This window comes from Mustela erminea, chromosome 13, assembly GCF_009829155.1.
Source record: "Mustela erminea isolate mMusErm1 chromosome 13, mMusErm1.Pri, whole genome shotgun sequence".
Lineage (NCBI taxonomy): Eukaryota > Metazoa > Chordata > Mammalia > Carnivora > Mustelidae > Mustela > Mustela erminea.
Window position 1 is genome coordinate 28,455,530 of NC_045626.1, and position 17,584 is coordinate 28,473,113.

At 48.2% G+C, this 17,584-nt stretch overlaps 1 protein-coding gene across 8 annotated transcripts in view; it reads right to left on the reverse strand.

Moving 5' to 3' along the window:
• SETBP1 (SET binding protein 1) overlaps positions 1 to 17,584 on the reverse strand; it is a 363,049-nt gene that overhangs the window by 296,542 nt on the left and 48,923 nt on the right. The gene's annotated exons all lie outside the window — the stretch shown is intronic.

Genomic DNA, 17,584 nt, shown 5'->3' on the forward strand with positions numbered 1-17,584 from the left:
CTACTCATGTGACATCTGCCCTGCTCGTCAGAGCCTCATCCGGGGGGTCACATGATCCACAAATCCTTCCTTTAGTGCTAGGCCTTGCTCCTGCCCCAGGCAGCCATCCTCACCGGGATCTCACGGCAATGACCATGTATACCATTCCTCGGTGACTTCCTCCCGCACTGGCACGTCGGCAAGAAACAACTTTGTGAGTGAACACAGAGTATAGGACAACTCTGGATAGTCAACTTCTGTTTTTTAATCTACCTTCTGTATTACTACCATATTCCATTGATTCTCAGATGCACAATTTTTTCTTTCTAACGTCTCTGAAACCGTCTTACAGTCTGTGGCATCTTAGATTTGATGATATATGGCATTTCAGTTTTCATATGTATGTCCTTATTCCTCAACAGACTACAAGCTCTTTTAGAACAAGAATCACACATTATGTATCAGTTTTCCTTCCCTTATCCAGCAAAGACCCCGTGGACAGCATAGATAGATCCTCCATGCTTTCTTGCGAAAGGAGGAAACTCCCTCCCTGAAATTCAATAAGGAGCTCTTCTGGGGTCTGAGATCTCCAACTGTTCCTTCCCTCCTGAGAAAAGACAAGAGCAGCCACAGATGTGGGTATGGTGGACAGTGAGGGGGCCTAATCCTTGGCCACTTATTTCCCACATCACAGAATTTTGGAGTTGGAAGCATATACTGACTCCACTTTGGTTTCTCTCTCTGAATCCCAGAGTCACACTTCTTTCTTTGTGCCTCGTTTTCTCTTTTGTAAAATGGATCTGATTACAGTTACCCCTTCAGAAACGGGTAATGACTGGAATGGAACTAAATGCTCATGTCTTACAAATGCTGCAGGGGAGGTCATGAGTATTATCAAGCACCTGGCCTGAGGCCCTGCTGCTTCTAAGGATGGAAATTGGGAAGAACATTGGGAGATCCCAAGGTTGCTGCTCTGTAAGAACCCCCACTAAGCTCGCGCCCTCTCTCTCCATAATGTCTACCCCAGGAAATAATCTGCCGAGGAACAGAGAAGACTTGCTAGTCATGGAGAAAAGGAGGGGCAATGGATGGTGAGAAGAGCTAGCAAAAGGTTCCATAGCAGGCCTTGGGAGACACTCGTTCAGCCCTTTTCTTCATCAGTCTGTGTCTACTTGTGTGTCCTCCCACATGCCCAGGCAGCAAGTGCAAATATGTCTTGTTACACGATCCATCCTGTGTTGCCCAATAAATAACAGACACAATCTAAGTTGCCAAGAGCAGCTTATCAGAGGCTGATCTTTATGTCTGGATCCGAGGTCCTGGAATACCAACCCAATTAAGTGGAAGCTAAATGAGCTCTGGACACAATTCCCTCCACCTGCACTGCTCCTTCGAGGTGCATGCATGAACACGCAGATGGGGCCAGCACGCACACAATCTTCCTTCTGTGAGGCATCGGGAATGGTCTCAGATTGAGCTCCTGCTATCAGTCAACTTTTTGCAAGGCCACAGACTCTTTAGCTCCATGAGGTATGACCTCATGGAACCATCCTGATGTTTTCTTAACAAAAGACCTGGAACCGTCCTGATGTTTTCTTAACAAAAACAATGAGGCCAAAGTTGCTAAAACTAGCATGCTCCGATAGCTGCCCGCCCCCCCCCAACCTTGTTTTTCCTCCTCTGGAAACATAAACCAATGTTCTGGTTCATTTTCTTTTCCAGGCCTGCATTTCTAAACCATGTTCTCCCTGACTAACGAGGAGACAAAGAGATCACCTTTTGCCATAGTTCACAGAAAGACAATTGTGCCCCATTTCATGTTAGTGGTCTGGCCCTCTATTCCTCATTTCCTTCCTCTCTCCTTTGGTGATGGAGGTTGGGGGGTAAGGGGAGGTGTTAGAGACAATGGAATTGGGTGTTCCACAAAGCTTCCTTCTCCGGAATCTTTGCCTTGTGTCTCCCAAACCCATCCAACCTCCCAAGGCACAAAATTAGTGTAAGCCATCTTTACAGAGACCCACTGATCCAAAGATCTACTCCTCTCTGTCTCTATATAAGAATCAGGTTTGGGAGTGCTCCAGGGATAGGTGGTCTAGTAGGCATCCGTTTGTGATCTCATGAGTTCCGGAAACACCATAAACTCGACCACACTTGGAGATCCATGATGCTCATTAACATATTAAAAGCTCTGAGACATCCTACTGCAAAGACATCTGTTTCCCTTCCTTTGGCCAGGGCTGTTTCCCAATCTTTTTTGCTCATGGAATCTTTGTTGGCCTCTAACGCCTCTTAATGCTCTGGGTCAGTGTGTTCCCCGGACTACATATTGTAAAACGAGGGCCTCATCCCACAGTTCATTTTTCTGATGGGAAAAGGAAGAAACAGAGAGGTGTTAAACCACTGGTGAAGAGCAGTATGAAGCAGTTCAGAAGACACAGAGCAAGCTTGGGACTGGGAGGTGAGGATGTCTCTGGAGAAGCCTGTCCCTGCCTGCCCTCCCCTAGCTGTGTGGCTTGGGCCAGCACCTCTCTTTCCTAGAGTTATTTCCATTCTCAAAAGAAGGAGGATTTTTTTTTTCTTCCAAGGATTTCTAAGGTTCTTTTCAGTTCCCTTTTCTGGGATACCGACGGAGACTCTAGTACTTGCTGTAACACCTTCTGGAGCAGGTCCCAGAAGTGTGAGCCTATAGTTGTTCTAAATTTAAACTTTAAAAAGCTCATGAGGATGTCAAGCCACATGCAAGGGAAAATAGCAAACCCCCCCTGGGTCACGAAGGTACCACTGAAAGTAATGGTGTTGGGGTGATGCCTGCCCTTGGAGCACAGGTCACCACCACCTGTACGAGGAGGCAGTCAGAGTGGGTATGGTCTATGCTGGTGTCATCCTTAATTGTTAAGCCCCCCCACCCCCCTGCCACTTGCTACTTCGCTAAGCACAAGGAGCCCAGCTTTAGACAGCAGCCAAAGCTGGGCTGGCTTGTGACAAATCACTGTGCCAAGATCTGACGCCGGCCATCAAGGACTAGACAAAAGTGTGAGGGATCTACAGCACGACAGGATGCCTCCTGCATCCACGGCCTGCCGTACCTGTCTCTCACCCCTACCCCAAGGTAGTGCACGACAGCCAAGAGCAACAGTTACAGTCCTCTCCAGTCACATGAACGTGTAGCTCTTCTGTCATCCTCACGGCCACCTCAGACGGCCATCTCCGTGTTGGCATAGATCCACCGGCTCAGGCCTCACTGTGTCTCCAGCGCATGGCGTGGCCTGGACCGCTTTAATGTCTGCTGAACAAATGTTCACCTCTATGCTGAGAGTTCCTGACTGGTAAGACTCAGAACAGAGATTAATCTATAAATTCATCCAACATCTTTAATGTGCCTTGGATATTGTGAGGGTTAAGCTATCCATTATGGGGCAACCAAGAGGTCATGCCAACCCAGACTCTGATCCCCCAGAAATGACATTAGATAACACCTGTGAAGGCTTAACTATGCCACAAACTTACCATCTCAGTCATCCTGCCCTTCCTCCCTCACCCCCCCCCACCCCACCCACCAAAATCTGTTGCTTTTCCTATATTCCCCATTAGGGTACATAGCCTGGAGGCAACCACTCACTCAGTTACCTAAAAAAGCAATAATAATTATCATTGGAGATGACATTTATGGAGTATTTATTGTGGACCAGCCTGGCAATGCTATGGATTTTTGCTATCATTTGTCCTATTCTACAGAGGTGTGGGTACTATCACACGGCCATGATTTCTCTCCAACCTTGTACACGTAACCAGCCCTGAGGTCAGCTGCCCATCATCAACGTCTCTCCTCCTACCTTGACGTGCCCAACCTTAATCGCTATTCTTGCCTAAACTATTAGAGCCCCCTTCTAAATGGTCTTCTGACTGATCTATAACCTATCCACCCCCAAATCACTCAAAACAGAAATGGCAGAGCAACCTCTTTACCCAGCATAGCTGATCATGTCCCCCACTCCACTCAAAGCCCCTCCAGGCTCCTTGGTGCATAGGAGCTCTGAGATCAGGGAAGGCTGCCCAGAGAGGGATAGCTGCTGAGGCTTCATGGAACAGCTTTCCTGGCCCCTTCTCACGCAGACTACCTTGAACTTCAAAATAATTCTGCACAGCCCCCCCCCCCAGGAGCCTTCCCTGAGTACCACCCCTCACCCACGGTTTCCTCCTGCCCTCTCCTTCGATGTCCATGTAGCACCTGCGACAGAACCTGGCTGCGGCCTGCTTTCCGACCCCTGGACCCAGATCTCAGGGCAGCTGATCTGGATGCTGCTTCCCCAGCACCTGGCATGTCACCTGCCATGGCTGAGAGGCCTGGGCTCTTTAGCACAAGCCCCTGCTCCCACTGGTGGCTTGATTTGTCACTGAATGCTTTACAAAAACGTCACAGGACTGGAACACCCTCCTTTCTCTTTTCTCGTGGCTTTAAAATACATTAATATTTCAAGAAACATATCCATACTTTCTTCCTATCAGGAAGAATGCTCTCATGTTTTTCTGATGAAGAAACTGAGGCTCTGACAGATCAGGTGACTCGCCCAAGGTCACCCAGCTCCTGAGGGACAGAGCTCCCAGCCTGGCAGCTCTCTCCCTGCCTCAGCCCCCAGCCCCCTATTAAAAAACAAACCCAAGAGAGAATGTTACGGATCTGTCTGCATACCCATATGTATTTATACACATACACGAATCTGTAATAGGAAGAGATACACACATACATGACTGTGACTAGAGCCTGGTGTTTAAAGAAAGGGCTGGGGGCTCCCAGAGCCGCAGAAGGAGAGGAGGTCCCCCAGGAGGGGGCCGGCAGGGCGGGCCGGCAGCGGCCGCACAACAGACAGCTGGTGTTTGGGTGGTAGTAAATCACCCTGAAATGAGCCTCTTCCGTGGGCTCAATGAGGCCCCCACAACAAAGGGAGGCCCAGCTTGCAGCCGGACAGCCTGCCCGCCAGCCCCAGACGCATATAACAGCTTCATTCAGGAGCCCCACGTCCACACAAAGGCCCCGAAATCAATCCGACATCCCGCCACCCCGGACAATGCCCCGAATCTTCTCAGAATCGAAGGCTCAAGCGAGGGGACAGCATTCAGGGGAGATCAAACCGCCGGCCTGCTGCTGAAAGCAGGCGCGCCACAGACCTTTAGGCAAGCGGGCCCGGGGGAGGCGGGACAGCGCGGGCTCGGGCTGTGGGGCTCGGGCTCCTGCAGCCCGGCACACTCGGCCTAAGGCTGCGTCCGGCTCCGTGGTGAGCCGCCACCGTGGCCACCGTGGCCGCCGTGGCCGCCATGGCCACCCTGGTCCCCCGCGCTGCCACAAGGGTCCAAGTGTGCAACCCTCGCCAGCGAGGGCCACCGCGCTGCTGGGCCTCGGGGCTTTGTGCTGCCGCGGCCCGTGTGAACCTCGGCGGCAGGCGTTTCCCACTGGCTGTGGCCTGGACAGGAGGGCACGCCACACACACACACACACACACACACACACACACACACACGCGCGCGCGCGCAAGTGCTCTGCCCGTGGCGACAGCTTACGGTGTTGACAGTGGCAGCCCCACGCCAGGCCAGGGCGCCCCTGTTCCCAGGCAAGGCCCCTCAGGGTGCTCATCGGCCCCATTCTGCTGCCTAATCCGGTTATCAGCTGCTGAACCAAAGGCTTTCCTGGTGGAGCTGGGGAGGCTCCTGCAGCGGAGGGGGGAAGGCTGGGGAGCCTGGGCTGTAGTCTCCTTTCTTTCCCAGTGTCATTGTTAAGACTCCTGGGTCTCTGCCAGTCCCCGAGACCCCTGATTCCCTGAAGGGTAGGACCAGACCTGCTCCTGGGAGTAGGGGCCTCCAGCGATGGCCAAGCGGAAGTGTGCCGGGAGTCACAGAGTAACAGCACCCTATCCGTGGTCACAGACACACTGTGCCCGATCTGCAGGAACATGTGCACCACCGTGACCAAAACACCAGCCAGAACCTGACCAGAGACTCCAGGTAAAGCCGTGGGACAGTCTAGACGGCCACCAGGAAGGTCAAACAAATTGTGATGAAAAACGAAGGGCTTTTACGGAGGGGCCATTTGTCATGGTCCCTATACCCTGTTCTCCCACAGCCTGCCTGGACTTTTCTGTGCAAGTGCCCAGAGTGAACAGGGTCAGCAGGGTGAGGTGTGGGTATTGGGCAGCTGCCTGTGAAGAGCCAAATCAAACTGAGAAGGCACATAAACCGGGCAAGGAGGCTCAGAGCAGAAGAAAGAACCAAGGGAACTGGGGGCCAGTCTTCCCTCAACCCCTACTGTGGGCACAGACACCTCTATTTTTTTCTCTCTAAACTGTTGGCCAAACTTCGGCCTGGAATTGACATACAGACAGCCATTCACCATGTTACATAAGAGATCTTGCCCACCATCCACTGCCCCGCTCAGGCCAGCCCCCCAGAGCTGGAGCCCTAGGAAACTGAGAGGTGATGCCCAGGGGGCTAACTGGAGGAGGGGGCTGAACCCAGGAGAGGCACAAAGGGTATTTTCTGCTTTAGATTCACTTCATTCTCAACCGCCTTCACTAGCCAACAATAGTAAATTGAATCCAATTTCCCCCTTGGAAGGGTCAGTTGTTGTGGTGGTGGTTTTTTGTTTTTCGGGTTTTTTTTTTTTTTTTTTTTTTACCCTTCTCCTTTCCATTTTCTGCTTTTTAGCTCACCTCCTCCAATCTACTTCCCTACAGGAGCCGAAATTAAACAAGCTCCCCATATGCCATGCCTCACTTGTTGTCTGTTCCCCTCACTGCCATCTGGCCTATTTGCTCAGCCAAAAAGAGAAAGAGAGAGAGAGAGAGACAGAGAGAGAGAGAGAACAAGAGAGAGAGAGAGAGAGAGCAAGAGAGAGCAAAGAGGGAGGAGGAAGGGAAGAGGGGCAGGAAGGGGGGGCAGGGAGTGGGGGAGGGGAGGGAGGGAGACGGGGGGGGGGGGGGGGGGGAGAAGGAGGGAGAGCCAGACACAATGAGGAGGCAGGGGTGAGGATGCAGCCTCTCCCATCTGCTCCTTGGCCAGAGTCCCGGATGGAGCAGTAATGGAGAGCAACAGAACCAGTGATAATTAACCCAAACACAGACCTGTTTATTTAACCTGCTCCGATAGATCAACTCCCAGGCGGCGCTCTAGCAGAGGGCCCTGGGACACACTTAGGGAGACAGCCTGGAGGCTACTAAGGACACAGAGGCAGCCTGACCCTCCCCACAGACCTCCCCGGGGCTGAGCGGGAGCTCCAGGAGCAGGAAGGAAGAGGAGACAGGGCCTGCTGAAAAAAATCACTCACACCCACTCAAATCTCCCGGTAAGAAATCCTTCTATCATTTTTGCCTTTACCTCTGCCCATTATCCTATTTGATGGCAGTAGCTGCTTCCGGATGGCCAAATGCTGCCAAGCAAAGCTAGCCAGTAAGATACACTTGTTTCCTGCGTCTTTCCTGCCCCAGCGTTCCCTCTGGAGCACTACCCATCTTGGCATAAGGACCCGCGGCCAGGAGACGAAAAGCTAACTCGAGGACACAGAGGCTGCAGCGTCATCACCTGAACCCCAGACTACGATGGTCAGCGGCCAAGGACAAAAGCCAGAGGCATAGGGTGAAAGAGGCCTAGAACAGCCCCTTTTGCAGCATCAATGTATCTGATTCCTTTCTTCTCCCTGGGCTTCCATTTATCCACTTAACAAGGGCAGCAAAGCTGACCTCTTAAGATGTTTAATTTTCTTCAAAAATTAGAATGGAAAAAAGATCATTGCCATCGGTCTGTATTTTCTTCCCCAAGTTAGGGAGGAGACTACAAGGTTTGAGCAAGATCGTCAGACACTATGACCCGTCTGCCACGGGCAATGAGTAGTGCCCAGCTGGACGGGGGGCGGGGAAGGGGGGTCCACAGGCACGCTCCTCGTGCTGCAACCCCCCCCCCCACCACCTCCACCCCTGCGGGCCCCAGACATCAAGGGCAAGCACATTTCCAGGGCTGAATAGCAGCAGACAGGAGTTGCAAGTCTGGGAACTGGAACCCCAGGAAGCTCTTGGCTGAGCACTGAGGGTTAGTGAAAGAGTGCACTAGCTGGGTTGAAAATAGGAAGCATCAGGGGTGGGTGAGGAGTTGGCAGGCACCGGATTCCAAGTGGCTTCACGCTCCTCGGTGGAAGAGATGCAGAGATAATTCGAACACGGCTATTTTCAAGCTCTACAGCTGAGCTCCCTTGCTCTCCCACCCCACACCTCCCACCCAGCCCTGCAATTTGGCAAACCCTTTCTGCTGGCTGCTCTTATACCCAATATGTTGGGTTGCCTTAGCAACTAAGGCAATTATCTCCTTGGAGCAGTTAAAACAATGACCGTCATAAATAATAACAATAAGAAGGATGATGGTACAAAATAGATCTTAGGCTCCCAGGGTCATAGGTTGGCAACGAACTGAGAAGGAAAAGAGGTCCTGATGGGGCACGCAGTGAAACCTAGTCCCTTATGGACCCCGTCTTATTTATCTAGAGAAAGAGATAGGAAATACTTAGCCTTTCCTTACAGCCTACCCCAACCCCCAGAGATGATTTGTATTTGTTGTTGGTTTATCCTGCATAGCTTCCTATCAGCCAGACTCAGCACGAGCACCGAACATTAATTGTTTAATGCCTCCCTCCTCTCTGGACCAAGGACTTCTTACAGGCAGCCACAGAGTCTGTCATCTTGGTGTGTTTAGCACTTAGCTCAAGGCCTGGCACAGAATGAGTCCTCGAAAACATTCATTGATTGAATGAAAATATTATATTATAGTGAAAGAATGCCTAACTTTTGCCATAACTTTTTTTTTTTCCTTTCTTTCTTTTTTTAAAAACCCTCTGGGCCAGATTCTTTTGAAGCTACTTCCATTTCTAACATTTCATGGTCCTAGAATCCACTGGCCTCCAGTCCACATCCACACGAATATAGAGAAATCATGATATAAGGTTAGTTATCCAAATACAGGCTTCTTATTCCTGTAGAGCCATCCAATAGTGTTTCATGAATGTAGAGCATCATTTGAGAAAAAACGTTAAAATAAAAACAATTAAAACTGAGAAATAAGTGGGTAACAGATCCCACAGCTTGAGCTCACCCGCCTCCACACATGTATGCCTTCCATTTAACACTCCACGAACTCCGTCCTGTGAAGGATGTTCCGCCAATTAATGAAACATCAATTAAAAGTGCAGGCAGGGTTTGTGACTCAAAACAAAAGACAACCTACCTTTTTCCACCATCCACAGGAGATGTGGTCAAAACAACAACAGTGACGACGACAAAAACAACCACCAGCACCACAAAACCCAACACAGGACCGGAGAACCAAACTGTACTGTCTCCCCTTCCTGTTCGACTTTCTTTTGAAGTGTTGGCAATTCAACACCTGATGCTTTCAAAGTACATCCACCTCATATGTGGTCTTTATAATAATTCTTGAGGTAAACTGGGCAGGAATCATTATTTCCATCCCAGACATGAGGGAATGAGCAATGGATCTCAAGTGTAAGACAGTGGCAGTCCTCAGCAGTCCTGACACCAGCTTTCCTGCCTTTTCCTTTCCTGGTGTAATGGCCACAGTGTGTAGTATGGAATGTGGCCATTAATGGAAAGGTGAAATGTAAAATCTTCCTGAGCTGTCAGCAAAACATTAAGCAATCTCACTTAGAAATGCCAGAAGATGTGGATTTAACTCCAGGGCCATCAAATCCTTGGAGCCCCACTGGCCATGGTGCCCACTCTAGAAGAACAATCAAAACTTCAGCACCTCCAGACTCAAGGCCAGCAAAACCTGTAAATGCTTCACCTTGGAAAGTTTCTTGGGAGGGTTCCCCGCCAGGGACTGGTCAGATGAGGCCCAGGGAATTGTCACAACTCTCAGTAGACAGGAATACCTCAGCCTCTGGAATTCCTGTGCAACTCTAGACTGACTTCCTGTTTTTCTGACCGAAGTCTATTCTTCGAGCTCCCTATTCTTTGGATCATTCTGGAAGCTCACAAGGCCACTCCCTCACTCCCTGTGTGTGCACCTGCAACACTGAGAGTTAAGAGTCAAGTCTTTTGCCCAGTACCCAGAATCGCTTCTATCTGGGCTCCAGACACCTGGTGAGATCTGGCACGAACTTACTGGACTATAATCTAGTCTACAGGTTTTGTGAATCTAATAAACCCACTGCCAATCTCTTCTGTAGCCTTTGTCTATTCGATTAAAGTAGCACAGCCAAATTATCCTTTTCAGAGTACTTCAAGTGTGAAGGACCTGAATCCAAATTCACATATCACTAGCAGTGCAAACCAGGTTTTCCAGAACCTCTGATAAATGGAAATATTTAGTCAGACTCTTTTACAAATATACAAAGGTCTTTTTATTAAAATATATCATAAAGGTGTTATGACGCCAAGAGTTCGACAAATTATGGCAAATGTGATAAAAAAAAAAAGCAATAATTTTCATTTTCAAGCGTAAAGGATTGTGCTTGGGGGAGTACTCGCAGGTCAAGGAGGTGAAGGCAAGGTAAGAGTTTTTTAATGTTTTCTTAATCCAAATTATTATCACTACTAAAAGAAGGTATGATAAGCAGAATCACAAATGGACCCCCAAGGCTATCCCATGTCCTAAGCCCCAGAACCTCTGAATATGTCATGTGACATGGCAAAAGGCAATTAACATAGCAGATGGAATTCAGGTTGCTCATCAGTGGACCTTCAAAAAGGCAGAGGGTCCTGGATCAACTGGGTGGGTTCAATGGGATCACAAATCTCCATGAAAGTGGACGAGGAAGCAGAAAAGAAAGAAACAGAGTGAGAACAGTGCAAAAAAGATTCAGCATGAGTCCCTGGCTTTAAGAGACAATAGGGGACCATTAGCCAAAGAATGCTGGCAGCTTCTGGAAGCTGGAAAAGTAAAGGAAACAAGAGTCCCCCTTAGATTTTAGAAGGAATACAGCTTTGATTTTGCCTAGTGAGACGCATTTCAGATTTCTGACCTCCAGAACAGTAAGATAATAAATCTGGGTTGTTTATAGCCGCTGAGTTTGTGGTAATTTGTTACAGCGGCAACAGGAAGCTAATACAGAAATTGTGACCGTTTCCGTGTGTCTTGTGTGTATGTCTAGGTAATTCTTTATAAAATACAAATATCTATAAAAAACGTGAAAATGCGTCCCCTCGTGGTTTCAGGAAAACAATGTTAAGTAAAACGGAGGTGACATAATTCTCCTCTCAGGACTGTGAATTGTCAGAAGCATTTTCATGCTAATAAGGATCTCTAGCAGCATAGACAAGGGGACAGGATTGCATAGAGTGAGTGGGAGGAGATGGTGACACAGGACACATGTGACTGCAGAGTGTTAGTCACTCTCCAAACAACCGTCCTTGGACCATCAGTTGCTGCCAGAGCCTCCTGCAAAGCCTCCTCACCACCAGTGCAGGGCACCCTGGGTCCCAGCGGCAGTAGCAGTTTCCAGGGCAAGTCCTCAGGAGCTCCGGGGGCCAGGTTCTCAACAGAGGAAGAGAAAGGGCATGTGCGTATAAGCAGATGCCCAACCAATGTCAGGTCTGAACAAAAAGGATTCAAAATGGCGACAATGAGGATGACATTTTCCCCCCATCAAGACAGCCATAGCAGGTAACCAATTCACTTGGGGGTTGTGCACTACGAGTGTAATCCCAATCTCTCCCCTGACATTAGCTGGGCCCGTGCTGATGTGATTTCAAATCAGCTGAAAGTTGCTGCATTAGAGTCTCAGGCTGGAAAGACACTCATGGTCATCTAACAAAACCACACTCGAAGACCCTCACTGCATAAAGGCAACCCATTCTACCTTGGAAAAGTCCTAGCTTTGGACTTGGATGGGATGAAGCCCAGTGCACTCATCCTACAGACAGAAACTGGGAATGGTGAAGTGGTGGCTTTTCTAAGGTCACACACACTTCCCTGAGTGAAGGCCAGAGTTAGAAGCAGAATCTGTGTCTTCCAACTTCAGATTCAGTGGATTTTATACTATAACATCATGTGGCCTCTCACAAACAGGCACGATGTACTCCCAGGGCAAATCAGTAGAGAGAGAGAGAGAGAGAGAGAGAGAGAGAATGTGTGTGTAAACAGCCTGCAAGTCTACATATCATGGAAACACCAGGCTACCAGGGTCTCCCCTCCTAGAGCAGGTAACCATGGACTGACTACCTGTGTCTCAGTGGGCTATCCCCACCTCAGTCACCACTCCATTCACACTTCTAGAGACTAACACATCATTCTGGGGGTCAGTAAGCCAAAAAAGGCTGGACCCTACAGTGTAGTGAAAGCCGTATCTGCTGGGTCACAAAACTGGGCCTTCCCAGAAGGGAAGGACAAACTCACCACTGGATTCCAGAAAGCCATGTCTGCTGCCCAGCAACTTCACAGACTTGCAACTGCCTTTGCCTCTCCTCCTGACCTTGATCTATCACATCTGAGCTCCTAGACCTCAATACTCATTCGCTGCTTCATTTGGCACTCATTTCTTTACGGGATCTGTTGAGTGTCTACTGTGTGCCAGGCCCTACCTCCCAAACTTGAGATATAATTAAGGAAGCCAACACTTGGAGAGGGAGGACACCAAGGATGTAGGGAGCACAGAGAACACAGTGGCCCCATCTGCCTAGGGCACAGTGAAGGTCAGAGAGGCTTTATGAGACAGTCCCAGGTAAACCTCTCAGTCATACCAGTCCTCTCTGCCCTGGCAATGTCAGCCCTTCAAAGAACCACAAACCATACAAACTCCATGAGAAACGGAATCATGGTGGCAATGAATCCATCAACAAACAAATCCCTGGTCAGCACATGTGTGTGTGCATCTTATCCTAAGTGTGCTGTGGGTTAGGAGAACAACGTAAGTCAAGACCTCTGCTTTGATAAATTTCCAGAGTTATTGAAGTGATAAAATGTATCCCTAACATTACATATAATTGAAATCCATGCTGATTTTAAGGAGTGTGAAAAATAGAAAAAGTGAGATGTGACAGAATCTATACTACCAGTGATAAAATACAGACAATGTAGAATCAGAGAAGGGAAGTATGCACTGGATTGATGTCATCAGGGAAGGTTAGGCCCAGTTTAGGGTTACAACACTCTCAGGTCTATAAACCTGGTCTCTCCAACAAGAGTGTCAATCTTGGGCTGTTGAGGACCACATCTCGTGTTCTTCTATATAGTTCATAGGGAAGTGGCATCACAAGGGAGACAATTTATACTCAAGACAGAGTTGTTCCCCACTCTCTTAAAGAATATGGCATTTTCTTTGCTGTCCCAAAAGACCAGTAGAGTGATCTGCGCTGGGAGGTAAAATGTTCTTCTTTACTCTGAGGAAGCACCAGCCGACAGCTACTAAAACAGGAGCCAAGAAATATGATCCTTCCTCCCAGCCACAGTGTCTAAGGATGGCCATGCACATTCTCCATACCAAATTCAGCCCAGATATTTTATGGGAAAGACCTCCATGAAGAACCAATCAGAACATCTTTCTGAAAGTTTTTTGAACCAAGAACATAGGTATAGAACACCACATAGCATTCTGTTCTCTATGGACCTCGGGTACCTGGGTGAGGGTTCAGTGAGAAAAGAAGGAGCAGGCTACCTTACAGGTTCCATCCAGAATCTCTTCTAAAGGTGTGTATGATCCTTCTCATTCTCATCCTAGGAAAATGCAGCCACTCCAGTATTTGACCTTCACTGTGCCCTTTGCAACCTATCATGGCACTCCTCTCATGGCCATTGTCTGCCTTCTTTCAGATATCTGGCATTGGTTTCTGCGATGTCAGTTCAGTTGAACTTTTATTTGCTAAAATGTATTGTGTGATGGCCAGCAAGGTTAATCTTATTAAATAACGGAATCAAAGAATTTAGATACATAAAGAAAAGTTAATAGATTTAATAGAGGTTCTGACCTCTAACCTCAGGCAGTTCATAGAACCTTAATTGTAAGGAAGAAGCAAGTGAGCTAGGAAATAACATGACTTGCCTGAGGCTGAGCTGCTAGCAGGTAGAAGAGGAGAAACTAGAAGTCGGTCTCCCACCTCCGAGCTCAGAGCCTCTTCTCTACATCTTTGCTATGCATCAATGCTCTGTTCAGATGTGGCTGCTCCCTGTTACAAAGTGGCCCATAATTCCATGTGAACAGAGATCACCTTTCAGAAATAGGTTAAACTGTATGTTATCCCTAAATGAAAACTTACATTCAGAAAACCCCAGATTGTGCAACTACAAGTGTTATTATTCTGGCTCCTTGGTTCAAGGCTTGGTAAACAGTTTGATGCTATTGAATATGGAGGGGTAAAAGCACTTTCAAAGCTCTTCAAATCTATCCCCCTGCTGCTAAGAAACCATCCACCTGAACCTGTAGAAAAGATGGTCATGTCACCTCAGCCCATGGCCCGAAACAGCTGCTTGAAATCAGTTACCAACATGCAGTTCCAGTCCCACCAGGACCACTGCTGGGCTTTGGCATTGATGATTTCACTAGAAGGCCACTCTGTCCCTCCTGCTTCTCTGCATCCTGTCCCACCACCTTCCAGGCAGCTGCTAAAATCATTTTTTCTTCTAGTGGAACATCTGTGTCTCTGACAGATGTCACCATTGGGTCATATTCCTGAATTTCAACATTTTGTTTTCTGATTAATTAAATTCTTCATTTTCTATGAAGAGAGCATATTCTCCTATGCAATATGCAATATTGCTCCTATGCAATAGAATTCTCCCAGCAATAGAATGCTGGGGACAGCACTGTTGAATCTAGTTCTCCAGTAAGTCAGATCACTTTAATGTCCAAATTCAACCTGTGATTTCTTTTGAGAGCTCAGAACCAAGGTGAATCTTCAAGCACATTTTCAATAGGATTTAGGAATGTATACTAAATCCTCTGCCCTTAGATCAAATTACTGTTCTCTGGTGCTCTTCTCTAACGACTATTAGAAAAACTTAGCTTTGGTTCTCCAACTCTACAACATTTTACTAGAGAAGATCTCTGTGTGGGATTTCTTTCTTTTTTTTTTTTTTTTTTTAAAGATTTTATTTATTTATCTGACAGAGATCACAAGTAGGCAGAGAGGCAGGCGGGGGCGGGGGGGGGCGGAGAAGGCTCCCCATTGAGCAGAGAGCCGGATGGGGGGCTTGATTCCAGGACCCTGGGATTATGATTTGAGCCTAAGGCAGAGGCTTAACCCATTGAGCCACCCAGGCGCCCCTCCATATGGGATTTCTATTAGATGTACATCTCCTCTCACTTAATGGACAGCAAAATTTATCTGGAGAGCAGATAGAGAATAGAACATATAAGGATATCTGGGTGGCTCAGTCAAAAAACTGTTTGATTTTGGCTCAAGTCATGATCTCAGGGTCAACAGACCATGCCCCCTCATCAGGCTCTGAGCTCAGCAAGGAGTCTGCTTGACATTCTTTCCCTCTTCCTTTTCCCCTCCCCCTACTCATGCATGCACTGTCTAAAGAAAGAAAGAAAGAAACAGAACCTCTAAAAAGAAAAAAGAATATATTTCTATACTGTCCAGACATTAATCATATGAAGTCGATTAGTATTTATTGAGTACTTGCTCTGTGCAAGGTGCTATGCTAAGAGCTGTGGGGGAATGCCAATAAATTAAATGCTTTATCCCTAAAAGAGATTTCCAGTCCAAATGGGAAAAAACGTAAAAAGCAAACAAATAAATAAAATCTAAATAGTCCGAAAGAAGAAATGGGACAATGGGGACACATTGGCTACAAAGTAACCGGTGATAGAAGTTCAGCGGAGACAGGAAGGGAGAGGATTTCTCATGGAGAGGTGACTTCTGGCTCAATGAGGGACAGGGAGGAAGGCATTTAAGGTCACAGCCATGTGAACAGAAGAAAGGAAGTGGGAAAATGGGAGCCTGGTCAGGCAGTGAACGGGCCACTCAGAAAGTGGTGAGAGATGAGTCTTTAAATAGCAGTTTGGGTGAAACTGGAAGCATCTTTGAATGCCATACTAAGACATTTCACTGTCTTTTTATGTCTCGAGTAAGAGCAATGGCATTTACAAGGGCCTGAGTCGATCCATATACACTCCCGAAGTGTACAAGAGAGCTCACACAGCAGACAGCCAGCAGGATATCCACGCAGTCTCTGGTAAGGCCAGGGAGGAAGCTAAAACGAGCACAGAGTAGGTATTTAATTAACAGTTTATAAATGACACATCTAGAGGAACAAAAGGGGAAAGAAACTCTCAACTCTCTCGAGCAATAAAGCATCGCGTCTCGCCCTCACATCACATCCGCAGTTCACAAACTATTACACCGTTTGTGTCCCATTTTGTTCTGTTAACTCCTTCTAGACACGATCTCACTTAGTATGCTGAGGAAGGCCCCTGGGCTAGACCCCAAGAGGCCCTCCGAGTTTTGGTCCCGGCTTTTGTCCCCGTTTGCCACAATCTGGGATCTGCCTCCAACATCACCCCCTCCTGCACCAGCTCCCGGGAGGCCTCGGTTGTGGTGGGGGTGAGGGAACCCTCTGACCCAGCTGGTCCTGTGGTGGATGCCTTGAGGGCCTCTCAGCCACACATCTGTGGATTCACAAAGCAGACAGAGGCCAATCAATTTCCTCATCTACACATGAAGTTGGCAGCGAGGTCAGGAGGACTAGAAGCGGGGACCAGTCATTCCCCAGTAGACAGGGGGCAGGGGTTATCCCAGCCACTCCATCCAGAAGCCGATTAATCTTTAAAATTTCCAAGGACACCATGTAATTCAAAGGCCACAGTCCCGTTGATGAAGTGCTGAAAGAGGGTTTTGTTTTCCACAAAAAGGGAAATTGAGGTTTTTGCGGTGGCAGAGAAGGATGTAGAATCAGCCACGTAATGGTTTATTCACGGCCTGACCCCTCCCCAAACCCACAGAGATATTGGAACCGAGACTCATCTCTCTCATGAGTCATGCCGACTTGCATGGGCCTGGTGGACTTAGGAAAGAAAACACCAGTCTGCCCAGTGTGCACAAGCATTTGGGGACAAAGATGTGATTCAGAGATGGACAGATACAGTTCCTTGACTTTAATGTGGAGAGACAGGCTGGAAGACAGGACTGTCCTGGCTAATAGAGCCGGCAGGTCTGCTCTCAGAGGGCTGCAGAGTGGCTATCACATTTGGGGCTTGTTATGTGAGCCCGTCACCGCTCACTTTTCCACTGACATCCCCAACTTGCAAATTAATTATTTACTGACCTGAGTTTCAGCTTGGCTATGTCAGACGGAAATAGCAGGGGTGTTGTGTAGCTCCTGGGGGCTGGCATCGAAACAGTGAGAGACGACCCTGGTCAGCCTACGTGCCCCTCTCTGGGTGAAAGGGAAGCCCCCCTGTGAGTCCGGGGGATCTCCGTGATCCCCTCACCTTTCCTCCTCATCTCGGTCTCAAAATAGAAACGGAGGGATGTGCTGAGCCTAGGACCTCCCCTGGGAGTTGTTTTTCTAATTAAATATTTTCCTGGCCTAAAATCAGAATCCTGGGGGGAAGGGAGGGAGGCAGGGGAATGGATTCTCTGGTTCTGGTTTGTCAGGATTGGAAATCATA